At 43.6% G+C, this 23,668-nt stretch overlaps 1 protein-coding gene and 1 pseudogene across 1 annotated transcript in view; one reads left to right on the top strand and one right to left on the bottom strand.

Moving 5' to 3' along the window:
- Positions 1 to 23,668, top strand: part of DPYSL5 (dihydropyrimidinase like 5) — a 138,373-nt gene continuing 114,705 nt past the window's right edge. The window contains exon 1 of the mRNA XM_055254000.2: positions 1 to 490. The gene's annotated coding sequence lies outside the window, so the exon portion shown is untranslated. The remainder of the gene's footprint in view (positions 491 to 23,668) is intronic.
- Positions 13,110 to 14,468, bottom strand: LOC129467549 (CDKN2AIP N-terminal-like protein; annotated as a pseudogene).

Below are 23,668 nucleotides of genomic sequence, written 5' to 3'. Positions count from 1 at the left end.
ACAGTGTGGTAGCTTTGTTCTTTTGCTCTTTGCAATGACTCTTGCTGCTGCTCGTTCTTTGCGTTCACACTGCCCTTATGAGCTGTAAGGCTCACCGCGAAGGTCTGCAGCTTCACTGCTGAAGCCATTGAAACCACGAACCCACCAGGAGGAACGAACAACTCCAGAAGCACTGCCTTAATAGCTCTAACAGTCACCGTGAAGGTTTGCAGCTTCACTCCTGAGCCGCCGAGACCACGAACCCACCAGAAGGAAGAAACTCCGAACACATCCGAACATGAGAAAGAACAAACTGCAGACACGCTGCTTTTAAGAACTGTAACACTCACCGTGAGGGTCTGCGGTTTCATTCTTGAAGTGAGACCAAGAACCTACCAATTCCGGACACGACTGCACTCTAGCCTGGGCGACAGAGCGAGACTCCATCTCAAAAAAGAAAAAGGAAAACAACAGAAACAGAATCCCACCCAGCTTTAGCAGGTCGGAGGAGGTGAGGCCCACTTTTCTACTTTCCTGATTGGAAGGAGAAGGAAGCGCACAGGCAGGGCGGGAGGCGGGGGGCCTGCCAGGCCCAATGGCAGTGAGGGAGCAGCTGGACTGAGTAGAGAATTGCGGCGGGGCGGGGTTTGTTTGTTTCTTTACGTGTGTGCGTGTTTCAGAAGTGAAGACTAGAATTACAATGGTTATCTAAAGACAGATTTGAATCCGGGGTTTAGAAGAAAACAGCGGTGTTACAAGTGAAAACAAAATGGGTCCTGTCTGAGAAGCCCCAGGAGGAGAGTTTCACGCGCGTCCGTGTGAAGAGACCACCAAACAGGCTTTGTGTGAGCAATAAAGCTTTTAATCGCGTGGGTGCAGGCAGGCTGAGTCCGAAAAGAGAGTCAGCAAAGGGTGGTGGATTATCGTTAGTTCTTGTAGGTTTTGGGATAGGCGGTGGAGTTGGAGCAATGTTTTGGGGACAGGGGGTGGATCTTGCAAAGTACATTCTCAGGGGTGGGAAAAATTACAAAGAACCGTCTTAAGGGTGGGGGAGATTACAAAGTACCTTCTTAAGGGTGGGGTAGATTACAAAGTACATTGATCAGTTAGGGTGGGGCAGAAACAAATCACAGTGGTGGAATGTCATCAGTTAAGGCTATTTTTACTTCTTTTGTGGATCTTCAGTTACTTCAGGCCATCTGGATGTATATGTGCAAGTCACAGGGGATGCAATGGCTCGGCTTGGGCTCAGAGGCCTGACATTCCTGCCTTCTTATATTAAGAAAAATAAAACAAAATAATGTTGAAGTGTTGGGGCAGCGAAAATTTTTGGGGGGTGGTATGGAGAGAGAATGAGCGATGCTTCTCAGGGCTGCTTCAAGCGGGATTAGGGACGGCATGGGAACCTAGAGTGGGAGAGATTAAGCTGAAAGAAGATTTTGTGGTAAGGGGTGATATTGTGGGGTTGTTAGAAGAAACATTTGTTGTGTAGAATTATTGGTGATGGCCTGGATACGGTTTTATATGAATTGAAAAACTAAATGGAATAAGGGAGAAAAACAGGTATAAAAGGTCTAAGAATTGGGAGGACCTAGGACATCTGATTAGAGAGTGCCTAAGGAGATTCAGCATAGTCCTGCCAGCAAAGATTATTTACTTCAAGAGTTAATGGCAGTTTGGGGATAGCATGAGGAGATATCAGCTGTGATGGCTTGGAGAAACAGTGTAAACCGGCAGTGTAAACAAGAGCAGGGCATGTATGAGTAGTTGAGAACGGAGAATAGGAGTATGACTAGACAGAGAATAGTAGGGATGACAAGTTTTTGGGGGGCACATTCTAAGTTGGTCCGGTGTCTGGAATGAGACTGGGGCCTAATAAAGAGGAGCTCAAATGGGCTGCACCTTGTAGCATTCCGAGGACAGGCCTGAATTCTGAAAAGTGAAAGTGGTAAAAGTGTTGTCCAGTCCTTTTTAAGTTGGTGGCTGAGCTTGGTGTGTTTTTAAAAGGCCTTTAGTCTGTTCTACTTTTCCTGAAGACGGAGGACTGTAAGGGATATAAAGGTTTCACTGAATACTAAGAGCCTGAAAAACTGCTTGGCTGATTTGACTAATAAAGGCTGGTCTGTTATCAGATTGTATAGAGGTGGGAAGGCTAAACTGAGGAATTATGTCTGACAGAAGGGAAGAAATGACTGCGGTGGCCTTCTCAGACCTTGTAGGAAAGGCCTCTAGTTATCTAGTGAAAGTGTCTACTTAGACTAAGAGGTATTTTAGTTATCTGACTTGGGGCATGTTGAGTAAAGCTAATTTGCCAGTCCTGGGTGGGGGCAAATCTTCAAGCTTGATGTGTAGGGAAGGGAGAGGGCCTGAATAATTCCTGAGGAGTAGTAGAATAGCAGATGGAACACTGAGAAGTTATTTCCTTGAGGATAGATTTCCATGATGGAAAGGAAATGAGAGGTTCTAAGAGATGGGCTAGTGGCTTGTACTATAGCATAGCCTGCCTTTGCTAGTGTGTGGTGATTAGGCCTGGTGGAACTGCCATCAATAAACCAAGGGTGATCAGGGTGAGAAACAGGGAAGAAGGAAATGTGGGGAAATGGGGTGAATGTCAAGTGGATCAGAGAGATACAGTCATGGCGGTCAGGTGTGGTATCAGGAATAATGTGGGAGGCCAGATTAAGGTCCAGGCCAGGAACAGTGGTAATTGTGGGACTTAACAAAGAGTGAGTACAGCTGAAGGAGCCGGGGAGCAGGAAGTATATGCGTCAGGTATGAGGAAGAAAATAGGTTTTGGAAGTTATGAGAAATGTAGAGAATAGATTTTGGAAGTTATGAGAAATGTAGAGAGTGAGTTGAGCATAATTTGATTTTTAGGGCCTCTAAAAGTATTAAAGCAGCGGCAGCCGCTGCACGCAGACATGAGGGTTAGTCTAAAACAGTAAGGTCAAGTTGTTTGGACAGAAAGGCTACAGGGTGCAGTCCTGGCTCTTGTGTAAGAATTCTGACCGCACTAACCATGCCTAGGAAGGAAAGGAGTTGTTGTTTTGTAAGGGATTGAGGTTTGGGAGATTAATCGGATATGATTAGCAGGGAGAGCACGTGTGTTTTTCTGAGAATTATGCCGAGATAGGTAACAGATGAGGATGAAATTTGGGCTTGACTGAAGTAATGGGGGCTGTCTGTGAAACCATGCAGCAGTACAGCCCAGGTAATTTGCTGAGCCTGATGGGTGTCAGGGTCAGTCTAAGTGAAAGCAAAGAGAGCCTGGAATGAAGGGTGCAAAGGAATAGTAAAGCATGTTTGAGATCTAGAACAGAATAATGGGTAGTAGAGGGAGGTATTGAGGATAGGAGAGTATATGGGTTTGGCACCACAGGGTGGATAGGCAAAACAATTTGGTTGATAAGGCGCAGATTCTAAACTAACTTGTAAGTCTTGTCTGGTTTTAGGACAGGTAAAATGGGGGAATAGTAAGGAGAGTTTATAGGCTTTAAAAGGCCATGCTGTAGCAGGCAGAGTGATAACAGACTTTAATCCTTTTAAAGCGTGCTGTGGGATGGGATATTGGGGTCGAGCAGGGTAAGGGTGATTAGGTTTTAATGGGATAGTAATGGGCATGTGATCGGTTGCCAGGGAAGGAGTAGAGATGTCCCATATTTGTGGGTTAAGGTGGGGGGGATACGAGAGGAAGACTCGAAGGAGGCTTTGGGTTGGGGAGAAGGGCAGCAATGAGATGTGGCTGTAGTCCAGGAATAGTCAGGGAAGCAGATAATTTGGTTAAAATGTCTCGGCCTAATAAGGGAACTGGGCACACAAGCACATAAGCCCTATTAAGATGCACTCTGGAATAATACGAAGGTACAGGGAGAACAGGCGTATTTACAGACTGTAAGTGGAAATGTAATCTAACATTTTCTATACCAAAACCCTTAAAAATAGGAGTACCCAACAATTCTGTCATCAGGTTTCCCTTAAGGAAATAATTAGACAAGGATACCAAGATGGATATTCAAAAATGTTTGTTCCAGATTGTTTATAATAGCAAAAAAAATGCAAACAACTTGGAAGCCCGGAAATAATCTGAGTTCTTAATTGCAAGCAACAGAAATCATTGCTGACTGAGGTAGACAGGAAAGGGATTTATTAAACGGACAGGATATGGCTTTAGGTGGTGTAGCCAGGAATGGCGGGTGCCTGAAAGGCTGGGCAGGACTGGGGCAGTGGACTCAGTTCTACAGTGTGCACCTCCAACCCTACAGGCACCAAACACTGCTCATCACCACCAGCCCCACTGCCACCAGCTGCTCAGGGATGCACCATCTTGCTGAAGCCTCTGCCTCTGCCAGACTGAGTTCCTCCAGGGCCTCTGCTTTTGCACCCCCAGCTCCTAGTTCCAAGCCTGGCGTGGGTGCATGTGATGGGCAGGGACTAGATCCCATGCCTGTAAGCTAGTGACAAAAGAGTCAGGAAAACTGACCTGGGGCTTTCAGCTCCTACAGTGGGAGGCTTCCACCAGAAGGGAATTGGGATGCTGAGAAGCCAGAAAGACTGACAGATGTGTACTAGATTAAGAAATGAGAAAAATAAATTATAACACCTGAATACAAGTGAGATATTACTGTAAGGGAGCAGAATCTAAATCTACAAACTTGGTTTTTTTTTGTTTTTTTTTTTTTAGTATACTTTAGGTTTTAGGGTACATGTGCACAATGTGCAGGTTTGTTACATATGTATCCATGTGCCATGTTGATTTCCTGCACCCATTAACTCGTCATTTAGCATTAGGTATATCTCCTAATGCTGTCCCTCCCCCCTCCCCCAATCCCACAATAGCCCCCGGAGTGTGATGTTCCCCTTCCTGTGTCCATGAGTTCTCATTGTTCAATTCCCACCTATGAGAACATGCGGTGTACAAACTTGGTTTTTCTATCGATATGTGATTTTTATTCCAAGTGCTCATTCAGCTGGAGTGGGAGTAGTTATGGCAAATTAATCTCAGGGAGTTGTGATTCTTCTGTGGGGTATATCTAAATTTTGGGGTCTTACACAGTGCAGCAGCAAGCACCCTCTGCTGTAAATTGGCTCATTGTGATGAGACAGTCTATTGTCCCACCCCGACAGTTGGGCTTGGGCTGGGGAAAGGCACAGGGCACCCTCACTTTAGAATCCACATGAGCTTTAGAATCCACATGAGCTGTGCTGCATGCTCCTCACTCCTGCTTTCGCTCTCCTCCACCCACACCTAGAAGCCTTTATCTGGTGCCAAGCATGAGGACTTGCTCAGACTCACATTCTGCCAAATCTATTGATTATGCCTGAGTTCTTTCTGCTCTCCCCAGGGGCGCAGCTAGACCGTGACCAGCCATATTCATCTCTTTTATGGAGCAGTGACTAAAGAATGCCCTGGTTGACTGACATGGGAAACAACCGAGAAATTGGAGCAGACATTTCAAAATAATATCCCTTGGCTGGGCGTGGTGGCTCATGCCTGTAATCCCAGAACTTTGGGAGGCCAAGGCAGGTGGACCACGAGGTCAGGAGTTCGAGAACAGCATGGCCAACATAGTGAAACTCCGTCTCTACTAAAGATACAAAAATTAGCCGGGTGTGGTGGGTGACTCGTGCCTGTAGACCCAGCTACTGGGGGAGTCTGAGGCAGGAGAATCGCTTGAACCTGGGAGGCGGAGGTTGCAGTGAGCCGAGATCGCGCCACTGCACTCCAGACTGGTGACAGAGCGAGACTCCTTCTCAAAAAATATAATAATATCCTTAGACTCTCTATACCTATTGCTAATTTTTTTTTAGAAAGATAAAATCATGACTTATACAGAATGAACACATCTGAAAGACTTTATTTAACTCGTTAATTACTGAGAGAACCAGTAAGATATAAAAACTGTTTCCAAGGAGAATCCAAAAAACAAATATGTAGATGACCAGGAATGTGGAAATAAATTACTAAGAGATGGCCTCTTTCACTGAATGAAATGAATTGCATCTTTAATGGAAAATGTATTTACATGTTTATAAGCTGGAATAATTTGCAATCACAGACAATGAAAGGTGCAGACCATATAGAATCAGATAACCCAGTAAAGTCTAAGCCTTGCTTTCCACAGAAAAGATATGTATTCATTTTCTAGGTCTGAGAATCACAACACAGAATGGGTTGGTTGTTTAGTATTTTTTTGTAGAGACAGGGTCTCACTATGTTGCCTAGGCTGGTCTCAAACTCCTGGGCTCAAGACATCCTCCAACCTCAGCCTCCTAAAGTGCTGGGATTATAGGCATGAGCCACCTCACCTGGACTGGGTGTTTAAACAACAGAAATTTGTCTCAAAATTTTGGAGGCTAGAGGTGCAAAATCAAGGTGTTGGCAGGGCCTGGCTCGCTCTAGGCTCCAGGGAAGCCTCCTTCCTTGCCTCTTTTGGCTTCTGCTGGTTTCTGGCAATCCTTGGCTTTCACTGGCTTGTAGATGCATCACTGCAATCTCTGCCTCCATAGACACATGGCATTCTCCCCACGTCCAGATTTCCCACTTACTAGGACATCGGTCATATTGGATAAAGGCTCATTCTAATGACCTCATCTTGATTAAATCTGTGAAGACCCTATTTCCAAATAAGGTCACATTCACAGTACTGAGGGTTAGGACTTCAATATATGTCACTTTGGGGAGTGACAATTTAACCCATAAGAGTGTTAAAGAGGCTGGGCACGGTGGCTCACGCCTGTAATCCAGCACTTTGGGAGACCAAGGCGGGCGGATCATGAGGTCAGGAGATTGAGACATCCTGGCCAACATGGTGAAACCCTGACTCTACTGAAAATACAAAAAAATTAGCTGGGTGTGGTGGTGTGTACCTGTAATCCCAGCTACTTGGGAGGCTGAGGGAAAAGAATCACTTGAAACCAGGAGGCAGAGGTTGCAGTGAGCCGAGATCTTGCCACTGGACTCCAGCTGGGCAACAGAGCAAGACTCTGTCCAAAAAAAAAAAAATAAGTGTTAAAAACTGAAGACAAATTGAACAGCATTTAACTGAGCAAAGAATGGTTCACTAATCATGAGCCTCCCCACACAAGAATAGGTTCAGAGAGACCCCAGGGCTGCCATATTTATGGACCAAAAACGGAAAGTGATGTACGGAAAATGAAAGGCACAGAAACAGCCTATTGGTTACAGCTCGACGTTTGCCTTATTTGAGCATGGTTTGAATAGTTGGCCACCTGTGACTGGCTGAAACTCTGTGATTGGCACACGAGTAGGTTATAGTCTCTTTACACATCCAGTTTGGCTGGAGTTTAGTATCTATGGAGAAACCCTTAGGCCAAACTTAAAATATGTAAGGAGGGAGCTTTAGGGTTAACTTAATCTAACAATAGATACCCAGTAATCTTTTTGTCCAGTAAAAAATTTTCTACAATTTTCCTGATTTCCCTTGCCTCTTTTTGATCATAATAATCTCCAAGATTTTTCTTGATGGCAATACACAAAACACCAGTCTCACTAGATATGTGCTAATTATTTACATGGGTGCAACAAGAGTGTTAATCACATAAGCCTCTTTCAGTTTGCTTTGCAAATCTAGAGCCATATAGTATTAGCATCTAAGGCCAGAAAATTAACTTCTGTCTTTTAAGTTTTCATTGGGAATCAAAGACTGAATTAATTAATTTGATTTATTAGGTCTTGCTCTGTCTGCCAGGCTGGAGTGAAGTGGCGTGATCACGGCTCACTGCAGTCTCAACCTCCCAGGCTCAAGCAATGTTCCCACCTCAGCCTCCCAAGTAGCTGGGACTATAGGCACTCACCTCCACACCTGGCTAATTTTTGTATATTTTGTTGAGACAGGGTCTCACTATGTTGCCTAAGCTGGTCTCAAACTCCTAGGTTCAAACAGTCCTCCTGCCTTGGCTACCCAAAGTGCTAGGATTATAGGCATGAGCCACCATGCCTGGATGACCTTTTAAAAAATCTATATTCCTTGTTTCACTGAAATTAGAAAGCCTCCCCAAAATGTTCTACTACATTTCATCAATAGTACATATAACTTTGAATGAATCCCTTTCTACTTAAGGTTCCAAAGTTTGTTAAGCCTCCTGGTCAGACCTTAGGTGACCTTCCATACCACCAATAAGGTGAGACCCTACATAAGGCATAAGGCAGGTAGTAGCTAGTTTTCCTGGGAGAGTTTTGTGAGCATTGCCTTAAGTAAAGTCTCAAAGTTGTCTAAGGGGTCTCAGCTTAGTCTGTGCTCAAGAGTCTATTCTTTGAAATAGCAATGGGAGCCGGGTGTTGTGGCTCATGCCTGCAATCCGAGCACTTTGGGGGACCAAAGTGGGTGGATCACTTGAGGTCAGGAGTTTGAGACCAGCCTGGTCAACATGGTGAAACCCTGTCTCTACTAAAAAATACAAAAATCAGCCAGGTTTGGTGGTGAGTGCTTGTAGTCCCAGCTACTTGGGAGGCTGAGGTAGGAGAATGGCGTTAACCCGGGAGGCATCGCTTGCAGTGAGTCGAGATCACGCCACTGCACTCCAGCCTGGGCAACAGAGTGAGACTCTGTCTCAAAAAAAATAAAAATAAAAATAAATGAAATAGCAGTAGGTTAAAACACCTGGTACAGTTCTTTTCCACAGACTTTGAGTCTGTCCTTTGTTAGAGACATGGACTCTGGCCTATAACTTATAGCTGACCCTTCAGATAATCATCAAAACAAAAGAAAACCTATTGGTAAATGGCAGATTCTTAATGGCTATGGAGAACTTATTACTTTACCAATAAAGTCAGGATGGAGGAGAGTAGAGTTCTCTATTGAAATATAGTACGTGACTGTTTCACAAGAGTTTTTATCAGTGTTTCTTCCCTGAGGATAAAAGCATTTATTTTTCTGTTTATTTATTTATTTTAGCTACAGGGCCTGCTTCTGTCACCCAGGCTGGAGTGCAGTGGCATTATCATGAATCACTGTAACCTCAAGCTCCTGGGCTCAAGCCATCCTCAACCTCAGTCTCCTGAGTAGCTGGGATGACAAGTGCGAGCCACTGTACCCGGCTGATAAGAGCATATTATAGATAATGAGGCCATTGAAATATTTCCAGAAACTTCCCCATAAAGAATACCAGTTTCTGAAATATTTATACATTTCCCATGCAACTCAGAATAGTAACACATCAAACTTATTTTTAGCACCTCTCTTTTTATAGGCAGAAAACCCGACAAATTTTGTGACTTTCCAGGGTGCCCTCTGGGAAATCTCAAAGATAGTTTTAGGTATAAAAGATATCTTTAGGCGGCCGGGAGTGGTGGCTCATGCTTATAATCCTAGCACTTTGGGAGGCCAAGGCGGGCAGATCACAAAGTCAGGAGATCGAGACCATCCTGGCTAACACGGTGAAACCTCATCTCTACTAAAAATACAAAAAATTAGCCGGGTGTGGTGGCGGGCGCCTGTAGTCCCAGCTACTCGGGAGGCTGAGGCAGGGGAATGGTGTGAACCTGGGAGGTGGAGCTCGCAATGAGCCGAGATCATGCCACTGCACTCCAGCCTGGGCGAAAGCGAGACCCTGTCTCAAAAAAAAAAAAAAAAAAAAAAAAAAAAAAATATCTTTAGGCTAGGTGTGGTGGCTCATGCCTGTAATCCTAGCACTTTGGGAGGCTGAGTGGGGAGGATCACCTGAGCCTGGGAGATTGAGGCTATGGTGAGCTGTGGTTGTACTACTGTGCTCCAGCCTGGACAACAGAGCAAGAACATGTCTCAAAAAAAAAAAAAAAAAAAAAAAAGGTGGGGCCAGGTGCAGTGGCTCATGCCTGTATTCCCAGCGCTTTGGGAGGCTGAGGCTGTGGATCACTTGAGGTCAGGAGTTCAAGACCAGCCTGGCCAACATGGTGAAACCCCGTCTCTACTAAAAATGCAAAAATTAGCTGGGTGTAGTGGCAGATGCCTGTAATCCCAGCTGCTTGGGAGGCTGAGGCAGGAGAATTGTTTGAACCCGGGAGGCAGAGGTTGCAGTAAGCCAAGATGACACCACTGTACTTCAGCCTGGGTGACAGAGTGAGACTCTGTCTCAAAAAAAAAAAAAAAGGTGAACACAGTGCCTCATTTCATGCCTGTAATCCCAGCACTTTGGGAGACTGAGGCAGGCAGATTGCTCGAGCCCGGGAGTTTGAGACCAACCTGGACAACATAGCGAGGCCCCATGTCTACAAAATAAATGCAAAAATTAGCCAGGTGCGGTGACTCATGCCTGTAATCCCAGCTACTTAGGAGGCTGAGACGAGAGGATCGCTTGAGCCCAGGAGGTTGAGGCTGCAGTGAGCCAAGATCACACCACCACTGCATTCCAGCCTGGGGGACAGAGAGACCCTGTCTCAAAAAAAAAAAAAAAAAAAAAAACCTGAAAAATCCTTCTTCCTCTTTTTTTTTTTTTTTTTTTTTTTAAATTTTGTGTCTAATTTCTGAAGGCAAAATATCAAGAGTTGTCAGAGGAGATTTGGGTACATGATTAAGATAGAATCATGAGTGACCGGGAAATGATACTTAGTTACCTCTTTAATCAAAATGCACAACAAAATATTTAAAAATAAATACAGAAGGCAACACAATTGTAAAAAAAAAATGTAAAGAATTTTAGTGCTTTTGTGAGAAAACTTTGTTCTTTTTTTCTTATGTTTACATAATCAAGGACATAAGGTCAAAATAGAGTGGGGGAAATTATACTGACAGAATCCCTTATATGTAGGCAGATTTCACAGAGATAAAGAATTACCTTTTTTAGGCCAGGCATGGTGGCTCATGCCTGTAATCCTAGCACTTTGGAAGGTCAAGGTGGGTGGATTGTCTGAGCTCAGGAGTTCCAGACCAGCCTGGGCAACATGGCGAAACCCCATCTCTACTGAAAATACAAAAAAATTAGCTGGACTGTTGGTGCACACCTGTAATCCCAGCTACTCAGGAGGCTGAGGCAGCGGAATCACTTTAAACAGGGAGGCAGAGGTTGCAGTGAGCTGCGATCGCACCACTGCACTCCAGCCTGGGCAACAGAGTGAGACTCTGTCTCCAAAAGAAAAATAAAATAATTACCTTTTTTTTTATTGTATGTGAAGGCATTAATTAATACATCAAGTAAGCAAAACCAAGAAAACAAATGAATTTTGTCAAATTCTAAACATTTCATATGCTAACATATCTTATATATTCATATAACTTCTTTTCAGACTCAGCTGTTGTATATTAAGGCAAATAAAACTCACTTTCTGAATTTTGTCCTTTGTTATGGTCTTTTATATTCTGGAACAAACTGACACTTCAAGACACAAGTTCTCTGAGTGTGGTCTGGGGACCCCCAAGAAGTCTGCAAGACCGTTTCAGGGGGGTTTTCAGTTTTGAAGCCAAAACTATTTTCATAGTCACACTAAGACATGATTTCTCCCTTCCCATTTTCTCATGAGCATAGAATGAGGCTACATGACATGTGAAATGGCAAGAGATTGAGGACAGAAGCAGCTATGGGAACCCAGCTGTCTTCTGTTCAGCTAGATATTAAAGAGATTTGCAAATAGACAATAATGCTGCTCTTCTCATTTTTTGGAAAATATAGTTATTTTTCATAAAAATATGTTAACATGCAATGATTCCATCGCTTCAGATGGATTTTTTTTTAATTCTATTTTAATTTTCTGTGTGGGGATGATGCTGGTGATTATGATTATTATAGAGACAGGATCTCACTGTGTTGCCCAGGCTGGTCTTGAACTCCTTGGCTCAAGTGGTATTCCTGCCTCGGCCTCCCAAAGTGCTGGGATTACAGGCATGAGCCATGGTGCCCAGCCTCTGTGGGGATTATTAATAGATATAACTCATAAGCAAAATATCTTTGGTGTCCTCTATAATTTTTTTATGTGTGTAAAGAGTCCTGAGACCAAAAAGTTTGGGAATTGCTGCTTTAGGAAAAACTACTCTTTTTCCTTTTTTAAAAATTTTATTTATTTATTTATTTGAGATGGAGTCTCGCCCTGTCACCCAGGCTGGAGTGCAGTGGGGTGATCTCGGCTCACTGCAACCTCCACCTCCAGGGTTCAAGCCATTCTCCTGCCTCAGCCTCCTGAATTGCTGGGATTACAGGCATGTACCACCATGCCCAGCTAATTTTTGTATTTTTAGTAGAGACAGGGTTTCACCATGTTGGTCAGGCTCATCTCAAACTCCTGACCTCATGATCCACCCTCCTCGGCCTCCTGAAGTGCTGGGATTACAGGCGTGAGCCACCGCACCAGGCCTCTTTTTCCTTTAAAAACAAAAGCACATTCACAGTTGTATTTCTCTTTTGCTACTGCTCCTAGAATAGTCCCAACCGTGCATAATAATTATAACTTTTAACCAAAGTAATGAACTTCTATTTCACAAGGAAAATTAAGGGCTAGATAATTAAGAAATGTCTGTTATACACAAGTATTTTTGCAGACAGACAAAATTCTGAAAACAAAGAACACAACTTTCTGCAGCCAGACACATCCCTTTTACACCTTAGTGTAGCAAAGATGAACACCTTCATTACCACACTCCAAAGATACAGCCTCTCTCTAACATACAAAATATATTAAGCCTGGGGGACAGAGAGAGACCCTGTATATAAAAAAAGTCCTGAAAAATCTTTCTTTCTTTATTTTTATTCTGTCTCTAATTGTGTGTGCCACCACGCCCAGCTGATTTTTTTGTATTTTTAGTAGAAATAGGGTTTCACTATGTTGGCCAGTCTGGTTTCGAACTCCTGACCTCATGTGATCCGCCCATCTCAGTCTCCCAAAGTGCTGGGATTACAGACATGAGCCACTGCACCCAGCCCAAAAAGGCATTTTAAGCAAAAATTCTGATACTTAAAAACTGAAAATATGAGCCCAGGAGTTCGAGGCTGCAATGAGCCAATACAGCACCTTTGTACTCCCACCTGGGCGACAGAGTGAGACCTTGTTGATAAGAAAAAAAAAAAAATAGGGCTTTTACTATGTTAATGAACTCATCTTAGAGTGCATGATTTATAAATACATAACTATCCATACATACTTTTGCAGTGATAACCGCTGGAAAAATGAGAATATTAAAAAGCCAATCTAGACAGAGTTCTCATTCCACCTGCCTCTTTATGTTGGTAATACCAGAGTAGAGAGCTGCTGTGGTCTGTGTCACATTCATCCCAGCCTCCTTTCTAATCCTGTAGCTGATGATGAAAATGTGATAAATCTTCTGGCTCACCTTTGATGCTTTTTCATTAATTCACTTCTGGTAGTAAATTGTGGCAAGTCTTCCACTTCCATCCCTTCAGCCATTCCCATCACCTTGTCTAAAAGGTCTTTATTGTAACTGCAGCCCACGAAGAGGTGGGTGGCCCAGACCATGAAGAAGGGACAGCAGCTGGTCCGGGCGGCCACCGCTGTTGGGTGGGTTGCGGTAGTCGGGCAGGTGGCGCAGGATGAATTGCATGTGGGCCTTCCATTGCTTCTTGCTCTCTTGAGTAGGAGCGGAACTGCTCCTCGAAGTCTGCCACCTGCCGCACTCCTGAGATCAGCTCCTCTACCGCGGTGGCCACCTCGCCACCAACCGTGGTGCCCGCCGCCCTAATTTTTGTATTTTTAGTAGAGGGACGGGGTTTCACCATGTTGCCCAGGCTGGTTTCGAACTTCTGACCTCAGGTGATCCACCCACCTTGGCCTCCCAAAGTGCTAGGATTATAGGCGTGAACCACTGCGCTTGGCTGAAAGCCATTTTTAATATTTCATTTTTTGTGAAAAAAATTATGCTAAAAATTTTGGAGAGATATATCCCAAAATACTGTGATTCTTTCTGGATGGTGAAATTGTCGATTTTTTTTTTTTTAATTCTTTTTTCCACAGCAAATGTGTCCTCCTATAATAAAAAGAAATCAATAAAATGTAATTTTAAAAAGACAACATTTAAAGGCCGCTAACCTGAATTTTACTTACTGTGAGCAAAGTTTGATGTACTAGCAAGCCGAGTTCTCCCAGGCATCTATCTGCCTGAAATAATACCTGGGGTTGTTCTTAAACCCAGGACTTTATGAGAACAACAAAGACTGAAGAGAATGATTAAACTCATATCATGAAATGAAAATGAAATGTTTCCAGCAGCCAGGCTCCAGACCTTCAGGAATGCTCAGCAAATATTACTTTCCTTTCTTCTCTCCTTTCCTTCCGTTCAGCCTTTGACTAGGTCAAATGGCCTTTGAAAGTCAGTGTCCCATATCACATGTCCTTGTGGCTTCTCTTGACCACCGTCCCTCATGGACAGTCTACAAGCTGTTCTGGGTCTAAGGTCTGACCTACATACCCACCTGAGCCTCTCCAAGTGATCATCACCAAGTTGGGTGTCCATTTTATTCCCCAGGACTCCATCCTCCAAGCTAAAGGGATGACAGGCACACCTAAGGTCCTTGTAGGATTCTGGCCCCAGGGGCAATTCCTTCCTCATTCAGAATCTGCCCTCTGGGCAGGGATTAGGACTTATGTGGATTTAAGCACGTTGTGGACACTGTAAACCATGGGGAACACTTGCTGGGGAATCCAGCATCAACTCTCACATCTCACTGGCAAGCTGGTGAGAACCCTTCTCTTGTCATGGTGAAAACAGTTCCCATGGCTAGGCTTGGTGGCTCATGCCTGTAATCCCAGCACTTTGGAAGGCCGAGGCAGGAGAATTATCTGAGGTTGGGAGTTCGAGACCAGCTTGGCCAACATGGTGAAATCCCGTCTCTACTAAAAATACAAAAATCAGCCGGGCGTGGTAACACATGCCTGTAATCCCAGCTAGTACTTGGGAGGCTGAGGCAGGAGAATCGCCTGAACCCGGGAGGTGGAGGTTGCAGTGAGCCGAGATCGCACCATTGCACTCCAGTCTGGGCGAGAGAGCGAGACTCTATCTCAAAGAAAAAAAAGAAAAAACAGGTCCATGTTCTGTTCGGGTCTGCGGGGCAATGTTTAGGAACTCTGAAGCTAGAGTGTGTGGGTTCAAATCTTGTCCCCAGTGTTCATTTATCCCAGGCACATGGCTCATCCTCTCTGCCTGCGTCCTCCTGGTCAACTTTAAGTTAATATAGGAAGTGCGAAGAACAGAGCCCAATACACAGAAATCTGCACTCCGTGTTTGCTGTTCATGTTATTTTTACCCAAGCACTGTCTCCACAGGAGCAGCAGGGTCAGTACTGAAGAGAAGGCCCTGATTCTTTCCTCTGAAAACACTCCGTACAGTCAGCAACCCCATCCTGAATGGTGCTAGACAAAGCCCCAGCGTTTCTTTTCAGGTGGAGCCAGAGTTGGCACCAACCTCAGCCTGGTGGGCAGCTTCTGAGCAAGGGGAGACCTGTCCTTCTGCCGCAGGATGCCAGAGGGTGACCTAAGAACCGACTCCCTGCCCTTTGGCTGGAAGGTTGGACATAGCTGGGTAAAACTGACCTTGGACTTCATGTTCTTCAGAGTAGAGGCTGAGATGTATATCAGACCAGAGGACAGCCAGGAGCCGCCGCCAGAGTAGCTTCTAGATGGTCCAGGGAGGGGTTGCCCCAAAACACCTCAAATGTGTTCCAGCGGGAAATGCAGCCTACAGTACCGGTTGTCCCGTGTTTGGACAGTCAGTGAAGTGGAGAGCAGAGAGTGAAATGAAGGACAGGCACATCTGTTGAAGATGCGGGGCCCAGGGCCTGGCTACTAGCATGAGTATTCCGGTGGTCGTGGGGTATGGGTGTGGCTCCGGGAGGAGAGGTGTTTTTTTTTTTTTGAGATGCAGTCTTGCACTGTTGCCCAGGCTGGAGTGCAGTGGCATAATCTTGGCTCACTGCAACCTCCATCTCCCAGGTTCACGTGATTTCCAGCTAATTTTTGTATTTTTAGTTTAGATGGGGTTTCACCATGTTGGCCAGACTAGTCTCGAACTCCTGACCTCATGTGATCCAGCCGCCTCAGCCTCCCAAAGTGCTGGGATTACAGGTGTGAGCCACCACACAGGAGGAGAGTTTGAAAGCCCAGCTGCCCGCTGACACTTGGAGGTTACTGTCCGAACTCCAGCTTTCAGACTGTGTCGACTCAGAGCGCCTCTCAGCGTAATACACCGTTGCACTTCCTCACACGGTCTATTTGACTTGAAACTTATATTTAGGAATTGCACTAAGGAAAATATTCTGCCACCAGAACTGTTCAAAACTTATTTGTTCTAAATGGTGCTTAAATTTCCCCAAATTTAAAAACAATACTAAAGAATTTACCTGATATCAACATAACCAGGTAAAGGTGAGGGAAAAAATTCTAAACAATAACGGCCAAACTTTGCTCAATCATGCTTAAAAAAAGTTAATTATCTGTCTATTTTCACCATAGAAAATGTTTGCAGAACAGAAAATTATTGCAGCCCTTTTGCAACCAAGAGGCAACAAGCTTGAGAATAAAGGGAACAAACTAAAGATGATGGAGCCAAATATCAGAAAAACATCTGTGGCATCCTGGAGCAGCTCAAGAGACATCAGTAACTGCCTAGTTCCAGGCTTCTTGTTATATAAGAAAAATAGGCCAGGCGTGGTGGCTCACAGCTGTAATCCCAGCACTTTGGGAGGCTGAGAGGGGCAGGTCACCTGAGGTCAGGAGTTGGAGACCAGCCTGGACAACATGGTGAAACCTCATCTCTATTAAAAATACAAGAATTAGCTGGGCATGGTGGCAGGTGCCTGTTATGCTAGCTACTTGGGAGGCTAAGGCATGAGAATCACTTGAACCAGGGAGGCAGAGCCTGCAGTGAGCCAAGATTGTGTCACTGCACTCCAGCCTGGGCAACAGAGCGAGACTCTGTCTCAAAAAAAAAAAAAAGAGAAAGAAACCCATGTGTTTAAGCCCCCCCCACACACATGCACACACGCACATGCACACACATGCACGCACACACACACGCATGCATGCGCATCCTGATGTTATATGATGAGGTAATAAACAGAATACCATCAAAACTGATGGGGAAATGTATTATAAATGTGTGGCAAGCAGTTAATAAAAATACACTCTGAGAACCTCGTGGGGCTCCTGGAAGTAAAATCCATGAAAGTGTGGGCCCCCGACCAACACTGGGCCCCAAGGGATTTTTAATTGTCAAGCTAGTCTCAGCTCAGCCTCCAGCTGTTAGTCCATTCCTGACTCAGTGCTCCTGCCAGTTCCTGGCTCCCATGGCTTCTCCTTCAGGTAGGCAGCTCTCAGCTGTGATTCTGTCTTCACCACATCTTCATATTTCAAGGTAGTGGTTTGCCCTATGACCTCAATCCTCTGATGATCTTTACTTTTTTTTTTTTTTGAGACGGAATTTCGCTTTTGTTGCCCAGGCTGGAGTGCAACGGTGTGATCTCTGCTCACTGCAACCTCTGCCTCCCAGGCACAAGCGATCCTCCTGCCTCAGCCGCCCAAGTATCTGGGACTACAGGCACACACCACCACGCCTGGCTAACTTTTGTATTTTTAGTAGAGATGGGGTTTCACCATGTTGGTCAGGCTGGTCTCAAACTCCTGACCTCCGGTGATCCACCTGCCTCGGCCTCCCAAAGAGCTGGGATTACAGGCATGAGTCACTGCATCCAGCCCTGATGGTCTTTAAAAAAGTTAATTTTCGCTGTGCTCAGCTTTTCTCCTGTGAGGATGGGAGTGATGGTTTCCAAGCTCTTAACATGTCAGAGCTGACACTGAAGGCCTATATTACTTTTCAATGTGAAAAAGTAAAAAATTAAATACAACAGGAACATTCTTACTATGGAAACCACTGCAAAGAAGGCTTTATTTATTTATGATACGGAGCCTCGCTCTGTCACCCAGGCTGAAGTGCAATGGCGTGATCTCTGCTCACGGGAACCTTTGCCTCCTGGGTTCAAGCGATTCTCCTGCCTCAGCCTCCTGAGTAGCTGGAACTAAAGACATGCGCCACCACACCCAGCTAATTTTTGTGTTTTTAGTAGAGATGGGGTTTTGCCATGTTGGCCAGGCTTATCTCCAACTCCTGACCTCAAGTGATCTGCCTGCCTCAGCCTCCCAAAATGCTGGGATTACAGGCATGAGCCACTGTGCCCAGTCTGGAAGGCAACCTTTAAACCGGGTCTTTGTAGCTGGTTGGAGAAGGGTAGGGAAGGGAATTCCAGCCAGGAAGTTCAGCATGAGACAGGCACAGAGGTGCCAGGCCTCTGGTCCATATTCACGGTACCACAGGCCACCTATATGCCTGGAAGCAGGATTAGTGGAGTGTCTGGGGTGCAGGGAGATAAACATTAGAAAATGCGGGTGCTGAGGTCATTCACTTGTTCTCTGGTAGACTCCCTCTGAAGGCGGCCGCAGTGGGTGGAGATGCCTTTTCTCAGCATCATCCTGGATATCACAGTGGACATCTACTGAGCACTTACTGGCTGGCAGGCATTCTGCTAAATGCCACATCTGCTTTTTTATTTTATTTATTTTATTTTATTTTATTAAACTGTTAAAGATGTTCCATTTATTTTTTCAGTTTCTGTAAAAAGAAGACTGCTCCATAGTTTTTACTCACACCTCCCTGTCTGGTCTTTGCTTGAGTTGTCACCTTAGCCAGCCTGTTCTGGCATGTCACCCACGCCCACAAAACTTACTCTGAGCTTGTTGGGTGAGCTTTAGGAGACACTGTGAGCTAGAGCTGCTGCAGTGGTGGGCCTAGAAATGTAGCTGATGGTGTAGCCCCTCCTGAGGGACATGCTAGACACAACCTTCCGTGTTCTGCACAGGAGAGCATCCCCCCAACCCCCCACCATATGAATGAAAATTTTGGTTTGGGGCTGGATCTCTTTTTTTTTTTTTTTAGATAGAGTTTCGCTCCGTCACCCAGGCTGAAGTGCATGATCTTGGCTCACTGCAACCTCCGCCTTCTGGGTTCAAGTGATTCTCCTGCCTCAGCCTCCTGAGTAGCTGGGACTACAGGTGCATGCTACCACGCCCAGCTAATTTTTATATTTTTAGTGGAGACAGGGTTTCATCATGTTGGTCAGGCTGTTCTCAAACTCCTGACCTCAGGTGATCCACCTGCCTCGGCCTCCCAAAGTGCTGGGATTACAGGCATGAACCTGTAACAGAGCAAGACTCCATCTCAAAAAAAACAAAACAAAACAAAACACATTTTTAAATAACGTGAGTCAAAGAAGTCTCAGAAATTTTAAAATATTTTGAACTAAATGAAAATAAAACATCAAAATTTATGGGATGTAGTAAAAGCAGTGCTTACAGGGAAATTTATAGTATTGAAGTTATATATTAGGAAAGAATAAAGATCTAACATCAATAATCTAAGCTTTCAGCTTAGGAAACTAGAGAAAGAAGGCAGTGTGAGCCTAAAGGAAGCAGAAGAAAAGAAATAATAAAAATTAGAGAAGAAATCAGTGAAATCGAAAATAGGAAATCAATAGAGAAAATAAAATCAAAAACTGGTTCTTCAAAAAGAGCAATAAAATTGATAAACTTCTAGCTAGGCAAATCAAAAAGACAAAAGAGACAGAAGAAACACAAATCACTAATATCAGAGATAAAAGAGGGGGCAATCACTTCTAATCCTAAGAACATTAAAAGGATAATAAAGGAATTTTATGAAAAATTCTATGCCCACAAATCTGATAGCTTAAACGAAATGGGCCAATTACTTAAAAGACACAAACTACTAAAACTCACACAAAAATAAATAGAGGCAAGTCTTGGTGGCTCATACCTAAAATCTCAGCACCTAGAGAGGCTGAGGTGGGAGGATCTCTTGAGCCCAAGAGTTTGAGACCAGCCTGGGCAACATAGTGGGACATCATCTCTATTTTTAAATTTTTAAGATATATTTTAAACAATTTTTAAAAAAGGAATAGATAGTCTGGCTGGATGCAGTGGCTCATGCCTGTAATCCCAACAATTTGAAAGGCCAAGGTGGGAGGATAGCTTAAACCCTGGAATTTGAGACCAGCCTGGGCAACAGAGTGAGACCTCATCTCTACAAAAAATACAAAAATTAGCTGGGCATGATGGTGCATGCCTGTAATCCCAGCTACTTGGGAAGCTGAGATGGGAGAATTGCTTGAGCCTGGGTGGTGGATGCTGCAATGAGCAGTGATCATGCCACTGCACTCCAGCCTGGGGGACAGAGTGAGACCCCCCATCTCAAAAAAATAAAGTGAATAAAATAATCTGAACAGGCCTATATATATATTAAATAAATTGAATCAATAATTAATAATCTTCCAAAAAAGAAAACACCAGGTCCAGATGGCTTTACTGGTGAATTCCAAACACTCGAGGAAGAAATAATACTATTTTCCTACAATCTTTTCCAGAAAATAGGAGAGGGAATACTTCCTAATTCATTCTGTGAGGCCATCATTACTCTAATTCCAAAACCAGATAAAGGTTATAAGAAAGACTATAGACCAGTATCTCTCATGAAGATAGATGCAAAAATCCTCAACAAAATAGTAAGTTGAACCCAACAATGTATAAAAAGAATTATACACTACAACAATGTGGGATTTATTCTAGGTATGCAAGGCCGGTTCAACAATAAAAAAAATTCATGTAATCCATCACATCAACATGCTAAATTATATGATCTTATCAGTAGAAGCAGAAAAAGCATTTAACAAAATCTAACACCATTCGTGATCAAAAACTCTCAGCAAGCTAGAAATAGAAGGGAACTTCCCTAACTTGATAAAGAACATCTATAAAAATCTACAGCTAGGCCAGACCCATTGGCTCACACCTGTAATCCCAGCACTTTGGGAGGCCAAGATGGGTGGATCACCAGAGGTCAGGAGTTTGAGACCAGCCTGACAAGCATGGTGAAACCCTGTCTGTACTGAAAAATACAAAAAATTAGCCAGGTGTGGTGGTGGGCGCCTGTAATCCCAGCTACTCAGGAAGCTGAGGCGTGAGAATTGCTTGAACCCTGGAGGCGGAGGTTGCGGTGAGTGGAGATTGCACCACTGCACTCCAGCCTGGGCAATAAGAGGGAAGCTCCCATCTCAAAAAAAAAAAAACTACAGCTAACATCATACATAATAGTGAGAAATCAGATGCTTTCCCTCTAAGATCAACAATGTTCTTCACCATTCCCATTCAGCATCATACTGGATGTACTAGCTAATGCAGCAAGACAAAAAAAAGGAAATAAAAGATACAGATTGGAAAAGGAGAAATAAAAAATGTTTGTTTGCAAATGACATGAGTGTCTGTGTAGAAAATCCCAAAGAATCAACAAAAAGACTCCAGGAATAAGTGATTATAACAAGGCTTCAAGATACAAGGTTAATGTGCAAAAGTCAGTTGCTTTCCTATAGACCAGCAATGAACAATTGGAATTTGAAACTTAAAACACAGTATCATTTACATTAGCACCAAAAGAGAAAAAATGAAAAAAGAGAAATACTTAGGTATAAATCTAACAAAATATGTAAAGGATCTATATGAGAAAAGCTATAAAACTCCAATGAAAGATATAAGAGATTATCCAAATAAATGGATATTCTACGTTTATGGACAGGAAGACTCAATACTGTTTTTTTTTTTTTTTTTTTTTTTTGAGATGGAGTCTTCTCCCAGGTTGTAGTGCAGTGGTGCAATCTCGGCTCACTGCAACCTCCACCTCCCAGTTCAAGCGATTCTCCTGCCTCAGCCTCCCGAGTAGCTAGGATTACAGGCACCTGCCACCATGCCTGGCTAATTTTTGTATTTTCAGTAGAGATGAGGTTTCACCATGCTGGCCAGGCTGGTCTCGAACTCCTGACCACAGGTGATCCTCCTTTCTCAGCCTCCCAAAGTGCTGGGATTACAGGCATGAGCCACCACACCTGGCCTCAATACTGTTAAGATGTCAACTCTTCCCAATTTGATCTATAGAGTCAACACAATCCCTATTACGTTACCAGCAAGTTATTCTGTGGGTATCAGCAAACTGATTCTAAAATTTATGTGGAAAGGCAAAAAACCCAGAATAGCCAACAAAATACTGAAGACTATCTAAGAGTAGACACCACCCAACTTCAAGACTTACTATAAAGCTACTTTAATTAAGACAGTGTGCTATTGGTGAAAGAATAGACAAATTCATCAATGGGGCAGAATAGAAAGCCCAGAAAAAGACAACAGATCCTTAACAAGGCAACTGATCTTTAACAAGGAGCGAAGGCAATTAAGTAGAGAATGGATAGTTTTTCAACAAAGCTATTGGACATACATAATGCAAAAACAATGAATTGAGACACTGACCTTACACCTTTCACAAAAATCAACTCAAAATGGATCATAGACATAAATCTAAAATGCAAAACTATAAAACTAGAAGGTTACATAGAAGAAAATCTAGGTGACTTTGGGTTGACAATGAGTTTTTAGATACAACACTAAATGCATGAACCATGAAAGGAACGTTGATAAGCTGGACATTATTAAAATTAAAATCTTCTCCTTGGATGGATTACATTAATCTTCACCAAACAAGATATACGGATGATGAATAATCATATGGAAAGATGCTCAACATCATATATCATTAGAGAATTACAGATTGAGATAATATCACTGCACACCTATTGGAATGAGTATAATATGAAGAACTTACAATACCACATGCTGATGACCAGGAACTCTCATTCACTGCTAGTGGGAATGCAAAATGCTACAGCCATTTTGGAAGAAAATTAGGAAGACAAAGCTAAACAGAATCTTACAGTACATCAAACAGTTGCACTCCTGGGTATTAACTGAGTGGGTAAGAAAACTTATGTCGCACAAAAGCCTGAGCATGAATGTTTTTAAGAGCTTTATTCAGAATCTCCAAAAACTGGAAGCAACCAAGATGTCCTTTAGTAGATGAATGGATACACAAACTGTGTTATATCTGTACAATGAAATATTATTCAGTTATCAAGCCATAAAAAGACGTGGAGAAACCTTAAAAGCACACTGCTAAGTGAAAGAAGCCAGCCTGAAAAGGCTACATACTATATGATTCCAACTGTATGCCCTTCTGGAAAAAGCAAAACTGTAGAGACAATAAAAGGACCAGCAGTTGCCAGGGATTAGGGGGCAGGGCAGGGGATGCAAGGGGAAGGGATGAATAGGTGAAGCTTGGGGGACAGTGAAACTATTCTGTATTGATACATTAATGGTGGATACATGACATTAGGGATTTGTCAAAACCCAAGGAACTATACAACACCAAGAGTAAACCTTAATGTAAACTATGAACTTTAGTTAATAGTAATGTATCAATATTTATTTGTAATAGCCAGGCATGGTGGCTCATGCCTGTAACTCCAGCACTTCGTGAGGCTAAGGTGGGAGGATCACTTGAGGCCAAGAGTTCAAGACCAGCCTGGGCAACATAGACCCCCATCTCTAACAAAAACAATTTTTTTTTTTTAATTAAGTGGATGTGGTGGTGCACACCTATAGTCCCAGCTACTTTGTAGGCTGAGATGGGAGGACTGCTTCAGTCCAGGAGGTCAAGGCTGCAGTGATCTACAGTGACACCAATTCACTCCAGCCTGGGTGACAGAGCACAACCCTGTCTCAAAAAAAGGTTGTAACGAATGTACCACACTAATGCACAATGTTAAGAATAGAGGAAATTCAGTGTGTATGTGTGTGGGGAGGGGGAAT

The sequence above is a fragment of the Symphalangus syndactylus genome, chromosome 18 (genome assembly GCF_028878055.3).
Source record: "Symphalangus syndactylus isolate Jambi chromosome 18, NHGRI_mSymSyn1-v2.1_pri, whole genome shotgun sequence".
NCBI lineage: Eukaryota > Metazoa > Chordata > Mammalia > Primates > Hylobatidae > Symphalangus > Symphalangus syndactylus.
This window is presented reverse-complemented; position numbering and strand designations above follow the sequence as displayed.